A 23655-nucleotide genomic window follows, 5' to 3' on the forward strand; every position below is an offset into this window, starting at 1 on the left:
ACTGCACCTTCACAGTGAAACTTCAGGATAAAACTGAATGGTACTCTTTTTATTTTAAATAAAGAATTCATTTAAAAATATTTTGTTTTATTCATTCATTTGAGAGAGAGAAAGGAAAAGAGGGAGAGGGAGAGATTGAGAGAGAGTGAGAATGGGCATGCCAGGGCCTTCAGCTACTGAAAACAAACTCCAGACACATGTGCAACATTGTGCATCTGTCTTACACGGGCACTGGGGAATTAAACCTGGGTCTGTATCCCTACTGGCAAGCACTCAATAGCTAACCCATCTCCCCAGCCCCAGAATGGTACTGGCATAAAAAATATAAACAGACTCATGTACTTGAATAGAGCCTGTCCTTGCAAATGTGGACAAGTTATTTTTGATAATGCTTTAAAGACTATTTAATAGGAAAAGGATGCTGAGGGAATTGGATATTAACTTGAAGAAGAAGAAAGTAGGACCCTAACCTTAAGCCTATAATGAAAAGACCCAGCTTGGCACACAGAGTACAATTAATAAATGCTTAACTATTATCACATCTTGTATTTACTTCTTATGATCCATTTTATTTGACCTTTATACATCCTTGTCAGACTGCTTTTGTACAAGAAACTAGACTTTGAAACAATATGCAAGGTTGTTGGCAGTGCCGTGGCCAAAACCCTTGATGTTGCTTAGCTTCTTCTTCTCAAACTGCTACAGAACATGGATTTACAGGCCTAGATTTGTCTCAGTAGATCCTCCTTCTTATGGACACACCATCGTGTTATAATAGTCACTATTCAGAATGCAGTCCATGTGTTCCTCAGGAAGCATATTGATTTTATTTTTGGCCAAGTCTTTAGCATGGAAATGGGATGTGCAGTGATTTTCTCCTTGGGCTCCAGTTCGGGGAATTAGATTTCCTCTGCGCCAGCTGCAGGGCACCACAAGTGTTCTCAGCTCAGCAATCACAGTGGCTAATTGGGACACCAGAGGACAGAAAAATGCCCTAAATCTGAATGTGGTCCCATGGTACTTTTTATGTCTCCCATAAGAATGAGCCCAAAGTCTTTAAGTGAGATGCTGAAAGAAGTTAGCTGCTCCAGACAGAAAGATGACATGACATCGGGGGAAATTTACAGGGAGAGGGAAAGTGTGAGCTGTTGGAGGCCATAGAACAAGGCACTGGGAATATGCCTGCCTGGCCAGAGTACTGAGACCTCTCCTGAGGTAGGAGTACAGGAAAGCACTCTGGAAATCTGCAGTGACTTGTACCTTGGGGTAGACAGAGTGCTATGTTTCTTGATTTGGTGGGAAAATATACTCTTTGAAGGCTGGCCCTGTTCTACACTCAGAACTTTCCTGCCAGGGTCCTCCTGAGACATCTCACACAGAGGTCTATTGACTCAATGACGTATGACTGACTGAGTTCCTAATTCGGGCAGCAACCTGTCTCTTCGGGGTTGCTAGCTATTTGTATATTTTGAAAGCTCCAAGCCCAAGTTGGTGTTCCCCGTCACTGAGAGCACGGGCAAAAGATCATAAGCATTCATCAAAACCACAACTGGCTTTGTCTTGAGTACAATTTTTGTCATATCATTCCTAAGGTTAACTTTGTTTGCCTTGTGAGACAGGCTCTAGCCAAGGATAGCCTAGAACTCCTGACCTCTTGCTTCTACCTCCCAAGTGCTGGGATTATAGGTGTATGCTACCATGTCCATCTTAACTTTTTTTTTTTTAATTTATTTATTTGAGAGCGACAGACACAGAGAGAACGACAGATAGAGGGAGAGAGAGAGAATGGGCACGCCAGGGCTTCCAGCCTCTGCAAACGAACTCCAGATGCGTGCGCCCCCCTGTGCATCTGGCTAACATGGGACCTGGAGAACCGAGCCTCAAACCGGGGTCCTTAGGCTTCACAGGCAAGCGCTTAACTGCTAAGCCATCTCTCCAGCCCCCATCTTAACTTTTGAATATTTTTGTTAACTTAGAAATGGACTTGGATTGATGTCTGGAATTTAAGGCTACATGGAGTTAGTGATTTGTATTAAATTTAGATCTACAATACCAGTCATGTCATACCAGGTTCTTTGCTAAGCTCACAGAGCCTCCTGCACTGACCTTTAAATAGGAGCAATGGGTGCTTCCCTTAGAACAGACTTGTGACTCTGCAGGGTGGGTAAGCATGGGGCAGAACTCTGTCACCATCAACAATATTGTAGAAAAACTGACAGGTGGAAGTGATTAATCCCACATCCAAACCTCTCTTCGTGGTTATCACTGACTGTGGTCCTGAAGGATGCTCTAAAACTCTGGTACACCTCAGGGTGGGTGTCTCTAATCACTTGTAATAAATGGTCTCTTAGGAACCAGGTTCATTCATTGAAAGAGGTAATGTGGATGGCTGGATCAGTGCTGACTCTCCACCCAGGAAATTATTCCAGCTTTCAAGTTCTGAGTTTCAAGAATCAAACTACATCTTTAGCTTCAGAACTTTTCTTTGTCATGGTATAATTTGGACAACTGTACTTAAAACTATGATATATTTGCTGATTGCTCACCAAGCCAGGCTCAGAATAGCTAGGTAATAATTACTTTTTTCAGATCGAGGAAAATTATTGTTGAAAGTCATGGTACATGTGAAAAATTGCATACAGAAATTCATTATGACAGAATGAAAAATTGTTCTGTCTGATAAAGAATCTTTGATCTGAATATTCAGTGTAATACTCATCAAAATCTCTCAAGGACATTTTTCATAAATACAGAAAAAAATCATTCTAAAATTCATATCTAATCCCAGAAGACTCTGAATCACCAATACAAACTTACTACCATGCTACAAAAATGGAAACAGTATGGTACTGGCATAAAAAATATAAACAGACCCATGTACTTGAATAGAGCCTGTCCTTGCAAGTGTGGACAAGTTATTTTTGATAATGCTTTAATGACTATTTAATAGGAAAAGGATGCTGAGGTAATTGGATATTAACTTGAAGAAGAAGAAAGTAGGACCCTACCCTTAAGCCTATAATGAATAAAACTCATCATGGGCCAATGACAAAGATATGTAAGGTAAAACTAAAAGCATGGATGGAAGCCTCATGACATTGTATTTAATGATAATTCTTGAATGTGATGCCAAAAGACAAGAAAAAAAAATAAGTTTTACTATATCAAATCTTTTAAAAAGTACAAAATTTTGGCCATCAAGAAACACTATCAACAGTATAAAAGCCACTCATGAGATGAGATGGGTACTTGCAAATTGTTTATCTGATGAAGGGTTAATATCTATAATATATAAAGAAATCTTGTAAGTCCACAATAATAAATATCCTAATAAAGGAAAGGGTTTTGTAATATCAATTTCTCCAAAGACTATATGTAATTCTCTTTTTATTGTTTATTGCTTTTTTGAGATAAGGTCCCAGTCTACAGACCAGGCTGGCCTGGGAATTCATGAAGATCGGTTTGGCCTCACTCTTCCAAGTGCTGAGATGACAGGTCTGAGCCCTTCTGCTTGACTAACTTATGCAATTTCTCAACAAGGCCATGAAAATCCACTGACACCACTCATCTTTAGGAGATGGAAATCAAAATAACAGTGGGATATTATTTTACACCCACTAGAATAGTTATGATCATATATATACATGTATGCATATATATGTATCTATAGTGTGAGAGATTGAAAAAAATAGCAAGCATTGACTTGGATGTGGTAAAATTGTAACCACAGTACTGTGTTGTGAGTGTAAAACGGTACAACCACTATAGTGAATTAAAAACACTGTATAACACACATGACCAAGCCTTTTCACCTGTGCATGTACATGCAGAAATCTTGAAAGATTTGAATATGAATTTCTAAATCCAAGCTCATAGCAGCATTATTCACCACAGCTGAAAGGTAGAGAAGTGATACTATCCATTGATGGAGGACAGTGAACTATAATTCAGCCTTTAAAAGGAAGTAACTCAGCTGGAGAGATGGCTCAGTAGTTAAGATGCTTGCATGCAAAGCCTAACAACCTGGGTTTGATTACCCAGTACCCACATAAAGCCAGATGCACAATGTAGCACATGCAACTAGAGTTTCTTTACAGAGGTATTGCCCATACTCTGTATGTCTCTTTTATCTATCTGTCTCTGCTTGAAAATAAATAAAAAATTTTAAAAAGTGTTTTAAAAAAGGAAGGAAACCTGACACACAGTACAATCTGGATAAACCTTGAAGACACTATGCTAAGTGAAATTGACTGGCCTCAAAAGCACCTCACTGAAGTAGACTTAAAATGAACCCAACATGGCTCAGGGAATTTCATGGATGAGGGGATGAAAAGATTTTTAGAGCCACAACTTGGGACATTATGCACAGAGATATTGCCTCTTCCCCATAACTGACTGCTGCCCCCACAATGCACAACCCACAATCCCCATGGGGATGACCTGAAACCCCAATGAGGAGGGTCCCTTTGGAGGGGGACAGGGATGAGGGAAAGGATGGTACCAACATGTGCTGTTTACATACTAAGTATGTCTATAACTATAAAATAACACATGTATTATGATCATACCCATATAAAACACCTTATAGATGTCAAAATTCCAAGCATAGAAGGAGGTATGGTGCTGCCAGGGAGGCTGCAAAAGGACGAAGAGTGAGTTGATGCTTGGTGGATGAAAAGCTGGAGTTCTGGATGGCCATGTTGGCAGCTGCTGCACCTGGTACCTAAGCTTAGCTGGTACCTACGAACATGCTTAATACCACTAAGCTATGTTTTCAAATGACTAAGATGGTGAATGTTGTTAGGTATATTTTATCATAGTCAATTTTTCTGATAAAGAAACTCAGCCATGGCCTGAAATTTGGAGCACAATTTGTGTAGACACACTGAGGCCACCAGCAGTGACTGGCAGCAGCCAAAGAAACTTTCTTTATGCAGGGAGGCCCTGATTAAAGATGCCCTTAACATCCTTAAGTAGGAAGCACCCTGAATAGAGCCTATACAGGAAACAGATCTATTTTCTTAGGGTTTAGTACAAGGAGCTCCTGTGTATATGGAGGATAGACAGACCTGCAGACAGAGCTGTGAAACTTCTAGGCAATGTTGCAGTTTGGCCTGAGAGGGCCCCAGCATCCACATCTAGGAGCAGGAGACATACTTTGACCTTATGTTGTTTTGCTCATTGATTAAAGGGTGGTTTGTTCTTTAACAAATGTAAACCCTCCATCTGCAAACCTATTTTGATATCTTTCCAAAAAAACCAAGTTTTAAGTTAAATATACTAAACATTTGTCTGTGTGTGAAGCATAGAAATGAGGTGAACTATTACCTTTACGTGGCTTCTTGAATACCCATATGTTCATAAGGCCAGCTGGAACCTTCTTTTGTTGACAATGCCAGACACACAAATGCTTGATTGAATTCAATAACTACATTTTCCCCTCTTCGACCAGATGTGGTCACTCTAGAGAAGAATAGAGAGGCAGGATAATGAGGCTGACATCCACAATAGAGCAGAAATCCTACAAGGGGGATATGGTGATCAGCGAGGACTGCTGAGTTTTACACACTGGCAGTGAGTAAGGCATTAATATCAGGCACACAGACACATGACCTGGGCGGAGGGAGGGATGGCAGCACTGATTACCCCCATCACAGCCCATTTCTGATCAATGATCGCTACTAGGAAAATCCTTTATAAAACCAATTAAATTGCCAGTACAATGTGAAAATTACACAAAGTCATACAAATTCCTATAATACTAGCTAGAAGAGTTACTCTGTGATTGACTCAGGCAGCAGTAAGACAATGGAAAATATTCTTGAGGCTAACTGGAGAAGCATATACATGCATTTCTATACAGATTGGATAATTAGTGTCATCATAATGTTTAATTTAGTTGTGTCTTCATTTCAGAAGACAGTAAATTACATGGTCACTTCTACCCCAATCATCACACAAGAAATGTTATTAGGAAAACATGATGTCTTAAGTAATACTTCAAACCTCTGATTTGTTGAAGCCATGAGGCAGTTTCTAAGTATTTTGTTTGGAATGGCTCATTTTTAACCTGTGATTAATACTTACAAATTGAACACAATTCCTTGGAACATGATATATTGTTACCTTGTCTCAGAATGGTTTGCAGGTATTCAGTGTCTTCTAAACATTCACACTGACTTCATCATACAGCCTTCACCAAATAAAGAATAATGGTGGATCTTCAAAGTGAACCAACACAGAGGAAAACAAGTAGCCAAGTGTGTGGCTGAGGAGTGGATGTTAAAAACTACAGCCACTCCCTCTGATGTGCTACAAACGCTGAAAATCAGATTATTTTCTTTTCATGAAATATTACTAATGTATGTGACATCTTAGAATTTTGGCAATTCTAGGAATTCACCTGTAACACTGTGAACTTTCTATCACAGTCCATTAGTTGATCAAACAGCCTCAGGAAAAGTCTATCTCTTAATTCTGCTGTCTCAGGGAGACCTGGGTGTTACATGCCAGCCTGGGGAGCAGATGTAGCTCTTTTGTCACTGGTGTTCTTAAAGTTGACAAGAGAAAGACAGATTTTTTTTTCATTAAAGTGATAATATCTACAATTTTGTGGACAAAAACAATAGACCTGGCGTGTGCTCTACACATACTCACTAATCAGAGAATTATTTAAGTGCCCCTTCATTTCCCAGGTGGGACTGTGCAAGACTCAGCCTTTCCTGGGGGCTGAAATGGCATCACAGATCTGGTCTGACAGACCAGGTGACCCATGGCTTGCCCCTTTCTTGGTCTCTGAGCTCACTGAAGAAGAGGCGCACACTCCCAAACACAAAACCACCTCTGGAGGAGAGGAAGTTTTTGTTTTAATAAAATATTTTATTTATGATTTATTTACAAGCAGAGAGGGAGAAAGACAGAAAGAAAAAAAATAGAAAGGAGAGATAGAGGAGATGGAGATAGAGAATAAGAATGGGAACTCCAGGATCTATTTGCTACTGCAGACAAACTCCAACCACATCACTTTATGTATCTGGCTTTAAGTGGTAGTAGGGGATCTAACACTGGCCATCAGACATTGTAAGCAAGTGCTTTTAACCACTGAGATAGCTTCTCAGGTTGAGGATAGGAAGGTTTTATAGATGTCAGGACAATCCACCTCTGTAAGCCTACCTTTCTCTAAACTGCCTGTCCATTCTGAGATGGAGATTGGAAAGTCACTGATTGTCCATTCCAAGGCACTTGGTACCTCTGTGCGTGTGTGTGTGTGTGTGGGGGGGACACTTGTATATATTTCCATATATGACATTATGGTTATTTCACTGTGTAGCACATCACAGGACAACAGTTATGATTATATGAGACTCTGTATTTACAATAGGTCAGGAGCTATGGAAAAAAGCACCTTAAAAGCTCTGGCCACTTTTGCTTGGCTGTTCCAAATGCTTGTGATCCTTTGTGAAGGGTCTAAGTGGAGATTTTAGCAGCTAAAGAACAAACACCGACAGGTAGGTGCTCTCACACCACTTGGGTCCTCCCTGCTCCCCTTCTGTCCTCAAACCTCCCAGAGGAGAATCCAGCAGCTTTTCTTTAAGGGGTTCATCATGATCCAAGACTGTATTAAGGAGACTTTGGCTTCAAACTGATAGCTCGAGATATTTGTAGATCCGATGCAATTGGAAGAAATGCTACAAAGATCTGATTTGCCCTCCCCTCAGTGTCCCTCACCAATAGCACATTGCAAACTCGCAGTGTATCACTCACTTGGCCCCAGTCATCCTGTCCTTACTTAGACTTCCCAGTCTTTCTTGCACATGAGTGTGTACCTGTGTGTTTGTATGTGTGCTCTATAGTGTGGATGGTGGATGTCTCTGAAGACATACATGATGAGGATGTTAATCCCAGGCTGGCACTAGTAGGAGGATGCTGTGGCCGAGTACATCATCTTTAGATTTTAATAATCTTAAAGCTTAAAGTCATGTGAAACCCTAGTCCTTTCTTCCCCTTTTGCTTCTTGGCTCTTGATACAAGTGAGTTTGTTCCACTTCCTACTCCTCTCTCTGGCCCTCCTTGACTGGCTTCTGGAACGTTTCCCAATATTCTGCGTTTTGACCTGCCCAAACTGCTCTTTAAGTGGAACCATACCACCACATACTTAGCAAGTGGCTCTTCTTATTCAGCACAATTCTCAGGAGACTCCCTGGGCTGCTGTACACATCAATAGTTAGTTCTTCTCAATGGCTGATTAATATTCTATGGCATAGCTTTATGATGGCTTGTTAACATTTACTCTCTGAAGGTCATCTGGGGTACTTCCAGTTTGGGACTATCCTAAATAACACAAATATTTGTATACGAATATGTAGGTGAATATAAACTCCCATTTGGGGGGTAATATTTCAAGTTAATACCTGGCACTCCATAGTAAGTAGCCCACATCTAGTTTTAAGGGACCGACTGAAAGGTTTAGCACTGAGACAATGCCAGGTCACAAGCCACAAAGCAAAACTGTGTTGGTTTCTGTGCCTCCACTGAGTGTGATGCTGCTATGGATGTCCTTGTGAACCCTTGTGGTAGGTACGTGGGAGTCTCACTGGGTTGAGATTCACTGTTCCTCATAGCTACGAGGACTGGATATCACATGCCCATATCCATTGCCTGTTAGCTGCATTGAAATATATACCCACGTCTTTAGTTCATTTTCTTGTTGCATTTTGTTAAGCAATTGCACATAGTTTTCTGTATGTTTAGAGTGTTTGTCTTTTGATTGAAGCCTGACAGTTCTTTTTGTTTTACTTATATCTGAGTCACAAGAGACAGGAACAGCGTCTGGCTCACAGTGCATGCAAAGCTGAGTTAAACCTGGGTTATTAGGAGAAATATTTTAAAGTTCTTTTCCTGACACTGAGAACTAGCAGCAGTTAAGAACATTAGGTTTATAGTCTACAAAATAATTTCAAATATGTTGTTCCAATGTGTTACTGTTGTCCTCTGTGAGGGGACAGGTCAAAGCATTATTTCCATCTTCAGACAAGTGCTGGGGACTTGAAACCACATGCTCAAGAGTGCTGGAGACCTGCATCCACTGCCCTATGTGGCTGCCCAAGAGTCCCCACTGGAGGGAGCAAAAAGCCACAGATCTTAACTGGAAACAAAGTTCAATCACTATTTCTATCCACTCAAGGACAGTGGGGTCATGCAGGGTGTTACACGGAGGCCAGCCAGTCTGTCTTGTGATCACAGTCACTTTGCTCTTCCCTGGAAGATCTGTGGGTCATGAAATACCAAAGATATCCTATTGCTATGAGTGGAAGGCTCTAGTTAGCAGACAAGGGATCTGCTGTGTCTCCAGGGTCCCTCTGTCTCACATTGAGTGAGGGCATCAAGAGGAGAGTCTGTATAATAGTTTTCTAACCCCCTAACTCACAGTGGTCTTTTAATGAAAACACACCACATCTTATCTGCGCAGTACTTGTGTGAATGTTGGGGTATTCTGAGCCATCCATCCACATAGGCTCCTGCCAACTGGTATTGGGGTCAGTGTTGCCTAAACTCCTTATGTGGTGGGTGCTGAGCCTCCAAGCCTTGCCTTTGGTGGACAGCTGGCCTAGGGGACTGTGAATTCTTACCAACTTCTTCATGCCAGAGAGGAGGAAATCCAGGTGTGCTGGTCACTATCAGGGGTACTTGAGGGTTTGATAACATCTCCCTCTCAGGATTCTTCATGACTTTGATTTTTGTCTTAAGCACTTTGATTTTTAGAATCACTACAGTGAAAATAACAAAGAAAGAGACAATAGGCAAAGCTTGCAGTTCTGTAGGCAATGATTCTCATTGAAAACATGGTGGGTGTTTTTTTTTTTCTGGCAAGAATTTTCCAGAAATCCTTGAAGATTAAACTGTATCTAGGGTTAAGGTTTTCTCTTGATTCTCTTGCTGAGTGCATCTTATCATGCTGGGAGTGCAGATTTCATCACTCACAGGACCCTCCATGAAACCTTTAAAAGCAAGGACCACAGTCCTTGGATACAGTGTTTCAGAGCCAAGGACAAGCTAGGTGAGCAGACAGTCCTCCTATGCAGCTATGCTATGCGGCAGCTGGGGAGTGGGAGCCCAGGCCAGGCTCTGCTCCTGTGGTCCGTGCAGTCTGGGCTGTGGGGTCCTTTGTCAGAAACTCATTTGATGAAGCCTGCTGCATAGGAGTGAGGCTAAGTAAAAATTTTGTTTTAGGTCAATGAATTATTAATACTTGTGTTAAGATTAATTTTAACTTTATTTTTATTAATATTCATGATATAGTGAGAACAACTTTTACTTTTTCCCTTTAAAAAGGCCACATGGTGGTTAATTCACTAAATTAGTTATGTGGTCAATAAATGTTATTTGTCTTAAAATTCAAGAAATGATTGATTACTTTGTTTAGTTCTTTAGACTGCTTATATATTAAGATATGGATTAAAAGCTAATAATATATCTTATAGTAAAAAAAAAATAGATGTAAAAGACTTCAGTCTGAAATTTTTGCTTTGGAGCAAAAAGAAGCCATGATTTATTTTCTTTCTCTTTTCTACTCTCTGTCCTCCTTTTTCTCCTTTCCTCTTTCTTTCTCTTCTGCATTCTCTCCCTCCTTTATTTTGCTCTTTTCTGCTAAGTTTATTTCCAAATGATGAGGTAGAAGAGAATGTTTTAGGTTGGTATTTGTAAGTACTTCTCCATACATAATGCAACTGGGTCACCTTTATTCTCAATATATGAAAAATGCTGTTTTGTACATATTTTTTTAATACTAAAAGAGAATAGCAATCTGTGATATAATAATTTTAGCATATGGATGTAATTTGGAGAGCGGGAACAGATAATTCAGGGGCAGATTCCCTTCTGGCTAGTTAATAATTTATTGACAGTGTTCCTCAGGATTCTTGATTACTGTGGTTTATGAATCTATGGCTTGAACAGTATCTGGTTTTGTGATAAGGAAGTCTCAGCCCTTTTAGCCTGGCTGTGGGAGCCCCATGGCTGAAGAACGGCCTGCTGAATGGCCAAGGGAGCACCCTGGTATAACCTTAATGGGCAGCCACAGCCTCTGGTAGACTACAGCTCCAAACAGGCCATCTCAAGTCAGTGTTCTTTGTAGCATAAAATATATGTAGGCTACCCACTCTTAAACAAAGAGGTTGAAACAGATATTTTTGCACATTTGTTAACATGGCAGCAGTCAGGAAACCACCACTTGCAACAACGAAAGAGCTGCGAACTCGTGGCTTGCTCTGCTCCCAGCGAGCCAGCCTCCATCAGCTGCCAGATATGCAGAAAACACCCCAAGATTTGCTTCTTAACTAGTCTAACCTAAATAGTAAGATCTAGGTTCAGCAAGAGCTGTCTCACCCAAATAAGGTGGAGTGAGAAAGACACATGATATTGACCTCTAACCTCCACATGTACACAAATACATGAGTTTGCACACTTGAACACACTTATGCACCCCACAACACATGAACATATATGCACTCTGCGCGCGCGCACACACACACACACACACACACACACACACAATGAACAAATGTGGACATTCTATCTCCTTCATGAAGACCTGCAGCTCCACTTAGAGAACTGAAAGGCATATGCCAACACACACTGTGGAACATGCCTCTCACACACTCCTGGCCCCACATGGCTCTATTGGACATCTTACAAATGCTGAGGAACATTTTAGAGTCATAACAGACAGGATGTACGGCTGACAGGTGAATCACATGCATTGGGCCCTGTTTCTCACCCACAACTGCTCCCTTTCTGCTGTCATTGACTCACCTACTTCACTCTAATTTCTCCCTAGACTCTGAATAAAGTGATCCCCTCCTGCACAAGCAGACCCTGCAGATATTCATCTGGACATGGTCTCAGGGGTCCTCTGTGTGCCCCACCTGGACAGTGTTACACTGGGAGTTCCCCTAAAGGTTAAGACAGGAACAGCCTCCCTGGCCATCTGAGGCCCTTGCCTTCGGTCCTATGGTTGCTGATCACCACAATCACAATCCCCATTGTATAGTTTAATTCTATGTTTGGTGGGCAAGATCATCCTGTGCTTCCCTAAGGAAAGGATCTTGGGTAATGACGCTTTTCAGTGATTTAATTTTATTTTATACTATTTCTTATTTATTTACTTGAGAGAAAGAGGCAGATAGGGAGAGAAAATGGGCATGCCGGGACTTCAGCCACTACAGAGGAATTCCAGAATCATGCACCATCTTGTGCATCTGGCTTTACATGGGTCCTGGGGAATTGAACCTGGGTCCTTTGGCTTTGCAGGCAAATGCCTTAACCCCTAAGCCATCTATCTCTCCAGCCCTTCAGTGATTTCTAAATGTTAAAATGTCTGATTTGCCTTAACACCTAGGTAATAGAAATATGAATAAAAATATTGAAATTGGGAATGATTTGGCAGACATTTGGAGGTACCACATTTTGTTCTTCTTCCAAAGGATGCTCATTTTAGGGTTCTTTTTCTCTTTCTCATGTCTGGGATTATTAGAATGTTCTTTTTCTTCTCATGCTTTGGAAGTTTCTCCAAATACACAGTGGGTGTAGGTCTATATTCATGCATCACAGGGCCTTCTCTTTCTTTTCTCTTCTCTTCTCCTTTCCCCTCCCCTCACTCTTCTCTCTCTTTTTTTTTTCTATTATAGCTTTTTTTCCAATTTGCTTTTATTCATCTTTCACTCTTTCTTCTCTACTTTTCTTCCTTTGTTTGTTTTGGTCTCTTTCATATTGGAGGAATTGCTCAAATATCTTGGGCTTCCAGGCATTCAATCATACTTAATAAGCAGTGTCAGAAAGTCCTCTGAAGCCCCCTTTGCAGGTGTACTTTTTACTTCGTGGTAACCCTGAGGGGAGCTCTACTGGGCTCATGTCTGGCCATAGGGTGCACAGTTATCATCTGGGCCTGAAAGCCAGGTGACATGTTTGCAGGCCAGTCCTTATTCTTCTTATCTGTCTATTCATGCTGACACTGGTCCATCATCTGTACCTGACTCTCATTTGTAAAGTGGTATATAATAACTAAACACTCTATGGAAGAGTATGTGATAACGAAATAAAAAAACTACAAAATCATAATGCTTTTGATATGGAAGTATTTTTAGGGCAAAATTGCTGATTTTTTTTTTTTTTCTTTTTGTCACTAGCTGGAAAAAGATCCAAGAAGACTGAGGTCAGAGCTGTCAGTGAAAACTCCTCTGTCTGCTACTTAAGGGCCAACCCTCGTTTTCTTTCTACTGAAAAGGGAGGGCATCTGCAAGTATAACTGGATTTAGACCTTCTGACAGTCCTCCAGGTTTTAGTCCAATTTCATACTCCACCCAGTGGTCTCTGCCCTACCAAGTCTTTAACTTGAATCTAAATAATCTTTGCTCATCCCGTTCTTTCATTTCTCTGAAGCTACGGATGAAGTAATTCTCACGTTAATTTAAGCACTGTGTCTTGAATATTCCTCCACTCTGGGCTTTTTTCCTTCAAGTCATCATATATCAGCCTGTGGTGGTTTGATTCAGGTGTCCCCCACAAACTTAGGTGTTCTAAATGCTAGGTTCCCAGCTGATGGAGGTTTGGGAATCAACATCTCCTGGAGGGAGTGTATTGTTGGGGGTGGGCTAATGGGTGTTATTGACAGTTTCCCTATGCCAGTGTTTGGCACACTCTCCTGTTGCTGTTGTCCACCTTATGTTGGCCAGGGGGTGATGTCCACCCTCTGCTCATGCCATCATTTTCCCCTGCCATCTTGGAGCTTCCCCTCAGGTCTATCATCCAAAATGAGCCTCTTTTTCCCAGAAGCTGCTTTTGATTGAGTGATTTCTACCAGCAATGCAAACCAGATTGCAACAGTTAAGTGATACCAAAGAGTGGGATTTCTGCTAGACACCTGACTGTGAAGCTTTGGCCTTTTGGAGCTGATTTTCAAGAGGAATGTGGAAGGATTTGAAACCTTGGCTGAAGAGATGGCTTGCAGTGCTGTAAGTGCAGCTTGATAGACTATTCTGGTCAGAGTTGAAAGACCTGAATGCAGTAAGAACTATGGACTATGAGGTTTGGTTTGTGGGGGTGAGAAAGAGCTTTGCCTGGACTGGGCTAGCAGTTTGTGTGAGAAGCTTGCTATTATGCCTGGGTCCTAAGAACTTGTGCAGGGTTGCTTTGGGTAGAAACAGATTGATGTGAGCAGAAGGTCAAGGCACCGACAGAAATGTTTAGGGCAAAACTGCTGCCTGTTTAGTTGCAATTGAGAGATTACAACCTTTGAGATTGGGCCAGCTGACCTGCACTGGGGCAATAGGAAGAATGTAGACTCTTTTGAAAGGGCCTGAATGCTCAAGGACTATCCTGTTCTTCAAAGTCTGCCTTATTCCCCTCTGGATTAACAAATTGGCACCCTATCTGGTATTGTAGAATATAAGAAATACAGGAAAGAGAGGGTTATTGAGTTTGCAACACGGTCTTGTGTTTTGGAAATGGCCTTGGGCAGTGTAAAGCAAGTTTGCATGGAGACCCCATGAAGCCATGAATATGAACCGTGGATTACAGTGGAGACCCAGTGGAGATGCCAGAACCACAAGATGGCTTCTAAGGAAAGCTGCCAGTCTGGATGAAGTTTTGCAGGACTGTGAGTAGCTTAGCTGAAGGGGCGGAATTGGAATTCCAGAGACTTGTTGCTTGTTAGAATTATTGAACTTGGAGATTTGTCATTGGCTAGAGTTGTTGGACTTGAAGCTACAGAGTTTAATGTTTGCCCTGGATGTTTTAAATCTTGTACTGGTGGAATATTTCTTTGCTATGTCCAATGCCCTCTTTTGTAGTGTGAATGTTTATTCTGTGCCATTATGTGTTTTTTTTTTTTTTTGAATATTCTGGCATTATGGCTCAGTTAAAAGTTCTTGGACTATGGGGATGTTTGAACATCATTAGGATTGATTAAAAACTATGGGGACTTTTAAAATTGGACTAAATGCATTGTATTTAACATCATGTATGGATATCACATTTGGGGGCCAGGGGCAGAATGTGGTGGTTTGATTCAGGTGTCCCCCATAAACTTAGGTATTCTGAATGCTAGGTTCCTAGATGATAGAGATTTGGGAAATAATGTCTCCTGGAGGGAGTGTATTGTTGGGGGTGGCTTATGGGTGTTATAGCTACTTTCCCCTTGCCAGTGTTTGGCACACTCTCCTGTTGCTATTGTCCACCTTATGTTGGCCAGAGGGTGATGTCAACCCTGTGCTCATGCCATCATTTTCCATGCCATCATGGAGCTTCCTCTTGAGTCTATAAGTCAAAATTAATCCCTTTTCCCCACAAACTACTCTTGGTTGGATGATTTCTACCAGCAATGAGAACCTGACTGCAACACAACCTTTAAATTTTATCTTTCTTCTCTCTAATATCCTCCTACACATCTGTTGGTACTAATGTTCCAATCTTTTTTCTCAACAAATTCCTGCCTGCTGATCAAATCCTTTTATCCTCTTCTATGACATTGCAATTGGAGCAATTATAATTATCACATAACTAAACATTAGGCTTCTTCAAAGATAGATGGCTTATTTATACATGTATTCTTAGATCCTGGTTTCAAAATTAGTTTAGCAAAACTGAAACAATTACAAAGTGAATATCTGGTAAATAAAGTAAAAATACATACCTTGTTACAAGTCTTAATCTTTTCTGCATTCATTTTTAAAGGTCTTTAAAATATTTATTCTTGATTTATGAAGGAGAAAGGGGAGAGGGAAAGAGAGAAAGAGACGGGGGTGGGGGTGGGGGGGAGAGAATCTTAGAATGCCAGGGCCTCTTGCACTGCAAAGAACTCTAGACACATGTGGGTATTGGGAAATCAAACCTGAGTCAGAAGGCTTTGCAAACTATCACTTTTAACTGCTGAGCCATCTCCCAGCCCCCTTTGCTGCATTCTTTTTAGTTGCAACTCATAACGCAATATTCAATAATAGCTACCTTTGTGTTATTATATTGTAAGTGTAGTTTCTCATGTCAACCATGAACCCCAACCCCTTATCATATTTCTACATTCTCCAATGCCCTGAATCACTTTTGTAAATGTTTAGAAAAAACCATCATGTCTCAAAGATTGCACTCCAGTTGAGATTCAGAGAACATCCCTGGTTTGCCCTCAGTGGCATCACAGAGCTGGTCTACTATATTTGTGTTTGTTTCTGTGTGTTTTTTGAGATAAGCTCTTGTAAATACGGCTGGCCCTCCTGCCTCTGCCTTGCAAGTGCTGAGAGTACAGTGTGCACCACAATGCCCACTCAACATTATTTCAAAGTTTGTAAGCACTATGATTTCCTTCTTAAATTTTGCAAATTTTCTTGGTAGTTCCTAAGATATAATCACATCCTTTGTTCAAGGCTAGCAAAAATAAATTTTCCACACTGGCTATTCATGTCCTAAGATCAGCCATGATGAAGCATCCTCAGAAGTTTAGGGTGGATACCTTTCAATTCATGGCCATATAATACCTGCTGCTTGAGGTTAAGCATTTAGGGGAGACAAGGTAGGCTTTACCTAGCTTCTTTAGGAGTTGATAGTAAAGTGGAGAGGAAAGGAGAGTTCCAGAGAAAGAGGCTGTGAGCAATGACAAGATCAAGTTAACACAGTATGTAAACTCCACTTTGTTAATTTCCCTATAAAGGATGCAGGGAGTAAACACAGATCTGAATCTACACTACAGCCAGAATAACCCTAGTTCACAGAAACCCTGGAGCTCTTGATTTGGAGACAACAATTGAACAGTAAGTGAAGCTGAAAGCACACCTCAATGGCCAGATTTGATAATTTTCCATTATCAGCATGGAAGATAGCATCAGGGAGAACATGAGAGGAATAAAACTTAAAAAAATAGTTTTCTTTTTGTTACTTGCGGGCAGAGAGATATAGAAGATCGAGAGAGAGAATGTGTGTTCCAGGGCCTCCAACCACTGTAAACAACTCCAGACACATCTGCCACTTTGTGCACCTGCCTTTATATGGGTACTAAGGAATCAAACCCAGGTAGTTAGGATCTGCAGGCAAGTACCTTAACTGCTGAGCCATCTCTCCAGTCCAAATATGACTTTTGATAAGGATGAAGGAAACATCCAGACTCACTAATACAGAGATAACATAGCTAGAGTGAATGTGTCACAAGAGAGAAGAATATTATAAGATTCTAAGGAGAGTCATCCCTCAGTACTGCAAGATGAGGTGTGTCCAAAGGGAGACCCTGCCCACGCCTGGAATGTTCCTTCATTGCTTTTTTTTTTTTGAAGTAGGTCTCATCTAGCACAGGCTGACCTAGAATTCACTATGTAGTCTCAGGCTGGCCTTGAACTCACAGCAATCCTCTGACCTCTGCCTCCCAAGTGCTGGGATTAAAGGCATGTGCCACCACATGCAGCTTTCATTGCCTTTTGACTCAATAATCTTTAAAAATCTAGACTATGAATACCTAAATTTTTGACAATCTTAAAAACTTTTAAGGTGGCACAACTGAAACTTTATGGAGCACACAAAATATCTAACGGAACACAGATATTATAAAACATGCAGAGAAGCTGGAGAATAAGTCATTCAAATGAGTAACTTTCAACCACTAATTTTTCATTATAAAATATGAGAGGGCTCTAAAATAAGTATCTGAGGGTATTATAAAATGGAAATTTAGAAAGGAGTTACTTCCAAGCTTCATCATATTGTAGTGATACCTACAATATTCAAATCAGGGATGAATAAAAGCCCTTAAATGACTATAGTCCCAAAATGCAGGGCAAAATATCCAGTGACAATTACATTCAACAATGGAGTGTACGGCAACGTTGGGAGCACAGTGTGGTCGCTCTGCCCATCACTCACTCCTTCCTTCAAAGGGACAGTCCCTCGTGCAGCATGTGCTTCTTGCTTAGACTGGTTGCCTGTCTCAAGCCCTTGACATCTTGAACAACTCCATCAGAACAGCCATTTGACTCTCACCCCAGTTTGACACCACGCTCCCTATGAGCCTATGTGGGTCCCAGTGCCCCCCAGAATGGGAGTGGGGAGTCCACCCTTGGCTTTCTAGTGAGCATCTTCTGCCTGGTTCTGGGCTCAGACCCAGGCCAGCCGAGTACTCTTCCATGCTCTGTTCTACTCTGATAATGCTCTCGTGACTTGACTGGGGCAGGGGCCACCATTTCTTTTGTTGAACTGATAAAATGCTACTAGCCATAAGCCTATGTAATTTTCTAGGGTTTATCAGCATTTTTTTTTTTTTACATATGTGTATGTGTACAGTAATGCCGTGGCATTAAGAATGCCAGTTTGAAGTCATAAGACAAAGAAAACATTAGACTCATAAGAATACCATGAGGGCTGGAGAGATGGCTTAGCGGTTAAGCGCTTGCCTGTGAAGCCTAAGGACCCCAGTTCAAGGCTCGGTTCCCCAGGTCCCACGTTAGCCAGATGCACAAGGGGGCGCACGCGTCTGGAGTTCGTTTGCAGAGGCTGGAGGCCCTGACACGCCCATTCTCTCTCTCTCCCTCTATCTGTCTTTCTCTCTGTGTCTGTCGCTCTCAAATAAATAAATAAAAAATTTAAAAAAAAAGAATACCATGAGAATGCACATTTGACAGGACATTTTGTTCCTTTGCAAAAGATGGTTCTTTACCTTGTGTCATTTTTGGGGGGCCAGCTCTCTCTGCTCTCTCTATAAATTGTCTACTTTCCACTAAATTTATCTGTTTTTATCCTACTCATTTAAAATGACCATATTGTCTAAAATACCTGCTTTCAATTCCCCAAAAGTAATTTATAGTCCTTAAGTAGCAATTATTTAAAATGCTAATGGAGCACAGAATTACCTGATATTAGGGTTAGAGCTGAATCTGCTTTTTGTTATCAAAATGGACATTTGTGAATAAAATCAACATGCAATGATGTTCACAATGAGTAGAGAAGAACCCATAGAGCTCACTATGTACCAGGTGTGTCCTAGGAACTGTGAATGCTGACAGACCTCATGACAACCCCAAGAAGCAGGTGTTATGGGAACATCCATATGACAGGAATAGCTTCTGATGAGAAGCTCTGCCACCCATAAGCTGTGTGATGGCTGAGAAGCCATTTGTCTTTGGAAAACCTCAGTTTTGTTATCACTAGCATTATTGTTTATAAGCCTTCTCTATATACCTATTGTAAGAAGAAGGGACCTCATCCTTACCCAAATGCTGAAGTAGGAAGACTACAGACTCTCACAAGTCCATCTCCACAGGAGCAACAGGAAAGAAGGAAATCAAAGTGGGGATGAAGAGAACATGGATGTGGTCAGCATGGGAGTGTGGCTTGGCCTGGGGCAGGTGGTAGCCTTTCAACTGGGGAAGATAAATAGCAATGGAGCCTTTAGAGCTTGGTTCCTGCTTTTCCCAACTCTATCTTCAAAAGAGTTGATAAGTATTTAGGCCAGTGGCTGATATTCAGTGGTGTCTTGCAGAAGTAATTCTCAGAAGAGCAGAGCGTGCACAGTGGTATCAAAGTAAAAAGATAAGAAATCTCACAGAGGATGAACAGTCCTTCTACAAAGAACATCACAAAACTTTATTAAGAGATATTGAGGGAGGGCTGGAGAGATGGCTTAGCAGTTAATGTGCTTGCCTACCATGTCAAAGGATTCGGGTTCAATTCCCCAGGACCCAGGTAAGCCAGATGCACAAGGTGGTACATGCATCTGGAGTTTTTTTTTTGCAGTGGCTGGAGGCCCTGGGTCACCTATTTCTTTCTTTCTCTCTCTCTTCTCTTTCCCCCTCTCTCAAATAAATGAATAAAACTAAAATATTAAAAGGAATATGTTGAAGAAGACCTAAATAAATAGAGAGATAAATGCCATCATTATAAGAAGATAAGACTGTGGCAATAAGAAGTCTTCCCTCAAATGAATGTACAACATAATCTCAAAGTACTGAGTGAATTTTGTAGGGATTTGACATACACATGGAAGAGTAGAGGATAAGATCATCATTCAAGACAGGGCAAAGCTAAGCATAATGCATGGATGATGAAGGCCAATGCCACTCTCTTCATCAGTGCCATGCACATGGAAGACATTGTGGGAGAAAGCTAAGGTGGCGCACAGGAAAGAGGAGAAGAAAGGCACAGACCATAAAGCTATTGGCCACTTAGGTTCAGAGGAAGCATAACAGACATAGGCGCTTTTCCCTTTTGTGGCTCCGTCATTACAATGAAAATATGCTATCCACTGTTCTTGATCATGCAGACTACAGCAAATGTGTATTTCATTCCCTGAACACTTAACCTGTGCATAAGGTTTCAGCAGTCTGTCACCTGAGTGTATCTGTCTCCTGAGATAAGAATCTCCTCCCAAGGCTGAGACTTCTGAGCTGAGAGGAGGTGAGGTCATGAGGTTAAGCAAGGGACTTAGGTTTGTTTGCATCTGTTGGGAAGATGAATCATTTTACCTCACAACTTAAGGGAAACAGGAGGCCACATGTGTCATCTTAAGTACCAAATAGTGAGGTGAAACTAGGAATCCGGCAGGAAGGAAGAGCAGGGCTTTGCAAAATACCATCATCATGCCACTTAGCCACTTAAGGCTCTAAGGCAGCAGGAACTGTGCTATAGATTACAATATTGCAAGTCACAAAATCTTAGAGAATCAAATAACCTATGAGTTGGAAAACAATAAAATCAGCCATAAAGAAATAAGCCAGGCATGGTGGCACACATCTTTAATTCCAGCACTCAGGAGGCAGAGGTAGGAGAATTACTGTGAGTTTGAGGCCACCCTGAGACTCCATAGTGAGTTCCAGGTCAGCCTGAGCTAGAGTGAGACCCTACCTTGAAAAACAAAACAAAACAAAACAAACAAACAAAAAAAAAGAAATGAAGTAATGACTCCTTCAGAACAGTGGCATTTGACTACAGCCACAGAACAAAATGTAGATCATCCATCTGGGAAAGAAACTCCTGGAAACAATGGCTTTTGGTAAGAGCATGAGGACTGCAAACTTTAACTTAGAGATTCCCATCCCCACGATCTTGGAAGAGCTGGCTGGTGAGTGGAAAATGCCAGAGAGGTTTGATGGGCTTGTCGCTGTATTCAGTATATCCCCTATAGCAAAGTAGAAGAGGGACTAGTTGAGTCTTGAAGAAAGAGAACCTTGTAAAAAAAATGTGAAGGGAAATAATAAAAAGGTACTAAGAGGATATTAAGTTCAAAATATTATATATGTATATTTGATAAAATTGGCAAGCATTATTTTAAAAATATATGATAGATATATTTTTGAAAAATATGACTTTCAGGCTGGAAGATTGCCCAGTGGTTAAAGGTACTTGCTTGCAAAACCTGCTTGCTCACATTCAATGACCCTGTATCCACTTGAAGCCAGATGTACAAAGTAGCATATTTGCAATAGCAAGAGGCCCTGACATGCCCACATGCTCTCATTTTCTCTTTGCTCGCTAATGAATAAATTAAAATGCACTTTTTAGAAAAAGAATTTTAGGGCTGGAGAGATGGCTTAGTGATTAAGGTGCTTGCCTGCAAAGCCTATGGACCCAGGTTCAATCGGTCAGTACCCATGTAGGACAGATGCACAAGGTGGCACATGTGTCTGGAGTTCGTTCACAGTGACTATAGGCCCTGACACACCCATTCTCTCTTTCTCTCTCTTTCTCTCTCTCTCTTTCTCTCTTCCTCTGTCCCTGAACAAGTAAATAAAATATATTAAAAAATCCTTAAAAAAATCCACTGAAGTCTAAGCCACTACTCCAGGGGAAATCTCTATTCTCAGAGAACAGAGGTGGGGAGACCTACCTCTAGGGTATGTCAGAAACAATAGTGAAGGCAGCAACTTCTCCCCGCCTAAGGCTGTGATTTGTTAGAATAAACAATAGAAGTCAGCAGGGAGTGTTCCAAAGGAAAATACTAGAGACCTAGCCTACCATAGGGAACCTGTGCCTGGGAGGTTTAGGAGACTGCTGTCCTCTGGGAGAGACAAGTAAAAGGAACAAATTAACCGCTGAATGACCCATGTTTGAACAAGCAGGGTGTGATGGATTGGGCATCTTGTGGAAGTGCTGTGGCTTGAGGGCTACCTTGCCTTCTTATACAGATGCCCTGGCAAATGGCTAAACACCATCATGGATGATGAAGAAAGGCAAAGAGAGAAAGATAGAGACATAATTTAAAAAAAAAAAAATAAAGGACTTGCCTGCAAAGCCTAAGGACTCAGGTTTGGTTCCCTAGTACCCAACCACATAAGCCAGATACACAAGGTGACACATGCATATGGAGTTTGTTTGCACTGGCTGGAGGCCCTGGTGCCTCTTTATCTATCTATCTATCTATCTATCTATCTATCTATCTATCTATCAAATAAATAATTAAAATAAAAAAAAGAAATTAAAAAAACAGAAGAGAGACTGGTTGGATGAAGGAAGAAGTTCAGTGGGAGGGTCACTGGAGAGAGGGAACAATAGAGAGTAATGGAATTGTATTGCATTATTATCAGTATGTAAAAATAATTAATAATAACAATCAAAATATTTTAAAAATGCTGCAGTGGTCACTGGCTCACTACTGTTTTTTACTGACCCATATGCAAACACTCAGGAAGCCAAGTTTTCAAGAAATGAGCAATCAGCAAATACCAGGAACCTAAAATCAAACTCTTAAGGACCTCGGAATTTATATAATGCAGCATATAAGAAACCCTACAGATTTAATCCTGGAAAATCACCAATCACACAAATAGCAACAAGGAAAACAAAGCATAGCAACAGAGAACCAACAGCAGCAGCAGGCAGCCTCAGGGAGGAAAAACCAAGTACCTGAGCTACTGGGGAATATTTTTCACAGAAACAGAGAAGTAACATGCATGCAGACACAAGTGTGGGGTTGGGGGGATAAAAAACAGCCAACAGCAAATCTTTCTAATGGGGCTCACATTTTGCATATTGTAGACAAAAACTTTAAATCAGTTATTATAAATATGTTCAAATGATCAAAAGGAAGTATAAATGAAAAACTCAAAGGCATAATGGAAATGGCACTTCACCAAGTAGGGATATCAATCTTGTGACAGAAATTATTCAGATATATAAAAAGAACAGGATAGAGTTTCAGTAGTTGAAAAGTGCAAGAATGGAATGACTACCCATCAGTAGTGCTGGTGATGCAGAGTGTGGTATCATAAGCAGACAGAAGAATGAGTGAAGAGAAATGAAAAGACTTGGATATCTGCAGGGCATCTCTAATTTTACCAATATATATCTAATGGGAGTGTCAGGAAGAGAAAAGTAAAGAGTGAAAAAAATATGTGAAGAAATAGTATCTATTTTTTTTTATTAATAAGAAATAACCTCAACATTAAAAAATATCAGCAAGCCAAAAGAATAGACTCAAATGAGTCCACATCTATCTATCTATCTATCTATCTATCTATCTATCTATCTATCTATCTATCTATCTATCTGTCTAATCAAGACAAGATAAGCAAATAAAAAACACAGAGAAAAGTCTTAAAACAGGGAGAGGAAAATGAGATTGTACAGTACACAATGAGATTAAGGTTAACAGCTGATTTCTCCACTGTCTGTGGAGGTCCTTGGGTGTGACAT

At 40.8% G+C, this 23655-nt stretch overlaps 1 protein-coding gene across 14 annotated transcripts in view; it reads right to left on the reverse strand.

Annotated features, from left to right (window-relative positions):
- Window positions 1–23655, reverse strand: part of Myt1l (myelin transcription factor 1 like) — a 456412-nt gene that overhangs the window by 216342 nt on the left and 216415 nt on the right. For all 14 annotated transcript variants that reach the window (XM_045143668.1, XM_045143670.1, XM_045143672.1 and 11 more), the window contains one exon: window positions 5329–5463. The gene's annotated coding sequence lies outside the window, so the exon portion shown is untranslated. The remainder of the gene's footprint in view (window positions 1–5328; window positions 5464–23655) is intronic.

This window comes from Jaculus jaculus, chromosome 2 (genome assembly GCF_020740685.1).
Source record: "Jaculus jaculus isolate mJacJac1 chromosome 2, mJacJac1.mat.Y.cur, whole genome shotgun sequence".
Lineage (NCBI taxonomy): Eukaryota > Metazoa > Chordata > Mammalia > Rodentia > Dipodidae > Jaculus > Jaculus jaculus.